General features: G+C 31.7%; 1 pseudogene; it reads right to left on the reverse strand.

Annotated features, from left to right (window-relative positions):
* Positions 1-397: 397 nt before the first annotated feature.
* LOC114404430 lies at positions 398-2,144 on the reverse strand (annotated as a pseudogene).
* Positions 2,145-2,548: the final 404 nt, after the last annotated feature.

Raw genomic sequence — 2,548 nt, forward strand, 5'->3', positions numbered from 1 at the left:
TTAAAAAGTAAGAGAAAATGTTCAAGCATATAACCAAATGTATGACAAAATTATAATTATAAGTATAAAAGGACAACTAATTAAAAAATATATGTTATTTAGAAATACCTAAAGAATTAGTTTGTGGGTTCAATTTGAAATGTGTTCATAAAAAAAGCATGTTTAGAGAAAAATGCATAATACTCCTTTAAACAATCGGGCATTTGAATATCAATTGAAAGGAAAAAAATTATGTCATCTCTATTGTCTTTTGTTCATTCCTCTTGTATGCACCATACAATGGAATATAAAAAGAAAAGAAAAAGAACTCCATATTGAGATATGGACAAAAGGAGTGTTGATGTTTATGTTGTCATGAACCAACTATCACAAATAAAATAAAGCACTAAGTGAAGGGACATGAATAATTTAAAATTACATTTTTAATATCATTGTGGTAGTTCCTCTGCCAAATAGATGTAGAAATGTCCCATAGCTCCAGTACGAAACTCATTTTTATATCTAGATTCTAGAGTCAAAATTTCACCATCATGAATCTTGATTGAACCCGGTTGTGGATAACAAACAGACATTCCAATGAGATAACCTTTCTCATTTCCAGCCTCTTTTCCTGTTCCATATTTTGGTGTTGATGTACATAAAGTCCTTCCATCCTAAATGGTAGGAGAACATAAAATTTAGAGTTGAAGATGCATTGTTATATATGACCTTTTACAATGATATGGAATTAGAAAATTTATTGAATAAAAAGGCATTCACAAAAAGTTTCACAAGATTAATACGTAAATAATAACAAATGGTTTATAAGAATGGCGAAAAATATTGTTCATCACCTGTCCATATAAAGTTGCATTTACAACACCTGAATGCATATGAGCAGTGCCATAAATTAGATAACCTCCTTTTTCCATTGGGATGTTTGCTTTTTGGACATGAGGAGAATCACCACCACCACCAGTTGCTGGAATGGTATACTCTGCCTGCAAGGAATTAAGATTTACTTTTGTTCACTCACTCTAATAAGATTGAAAAGTATATTGTTTTATCATAAAGTACTGTCTTGAAAAACTTATCTACCAGACAATCATGAAGTATTTTGGAACCATTTGACCTCACTTTGTCGGTGGAATCAAGTATGTAAACCTTAACTGGTATTTGGTATATGTTCCAATCAACCCAACTAATTTTGTATCTTAAGGAAACCATTCTCCTTGAACCTTGAAAACCCTCTATTTGCTTGCATTGTAAGTTGTCCTGACAACAAAATAGACCTCCTTTATAATTTGTAGTCAATTTTTGGTTATGTATATCCCTTGTGACATTATAAAAGTCCTTCGGGAGATTCATCTGGTCACATCTACATTGAGTGCAAGCTTTCTTATCTTGTGCACCACGTGTATCAATGACCATGATGTTGAGCAACCATTTCTCCTCATATCCATTTTTAATTTTTGTTGGGTTACCTTGTTCTATAGCAAAAGGATCAGGAATTTTTGAGGTTGTTCCTCGTGATTCTACTCCAAATCCCCAATAATGTGGAAGAATGCCACCATTACATGTGCCTTCGTTTCTTTGGAAAAAAGCATCCTCAGGACGACGAAGCTTAGGATTAGGTGACATTGTAATATTTTGGTGGTACTTTATTGCAAACCAATGATGAAGGTAAGTTTCATACGAAGGTATAGAGTTCCCTTCTTGGTCAACTAGTTCCGCATCAAAACTCTTAATTCCAACATGACCTTTTGGAAACTTTATATTCTCAAATGTTTTTGTTGCAATTGATCCGGGTCCCATTTCAAAACTCCCAGTTACAAAAATAGCTGTCTTAATATGATTTTCAGGCTTTTGATATAGTGAATATGATGCACTTGGTAGCAACAATAGTATTGAGAATGAAAGTATCATTGCATTAGAGATAAACTCCATGTTAACCTGAACATAAACAAGTAGTGTCACAAAATTAGTAATGAATTGTCTATGATGTTATTCTTTTAAGGTAAGCTCAATTAGATATAATTCAAACACATGATTAAAAGATTAGGTAGATTGATAAGTAAGTTTGAAAAAAAACTATATTGCTTACCATATGAGAAGAAGACAAAGGATTGATCATGATGAAGATTTGGTCTTTGTTGAAAATTAAAGCAATTGTTTAGATAAATTGGTGTACATACGATGGTCTTGTTTGGTGCTTTTATAATAGAAGATTTTGTAGCAATATAACTGGCATAACTAAATGTAGATTTAATACACACGTAAAATGTTTATTTCCATTTGTCGCTAAAGCATGTGTTTGCAATTTACAGGTAATGGTTTGAACAAAATTTATTAATAAATGTTAGTGACTTTTATGAAACTACAAATCATTAAGCAACTGTTTAGATCTATTTATGGGTACAATAATTGGTGTCAATTGATACTTTATGTAAGAATTAGTTTCTATAATAATTTCAATCCCTCTTCATGGTAAACTTTTGTTTTAGTTTTCTGTTTCGTTTAATTATAAATCCAAAGGGGGGGGGGGAATGCGTATACATTACTTATTAAC

The sequence above is a fragment of the Glycine soja genome, unplaced genomic scaffold (assembly GCF_004193775.1).
Source record: "Glycine soja cultivar W05 unplaced genomic scaffold, ASM419377v2 tig00035516_1_pilon, whole genome shotgun sequence".
Taxonomy (NCBI): Eukaryota; Viridiplantae; Streptophyta; class Magnoliopsida; order Fabales; family Fabaceae; genus Glycine; species Glycine soja.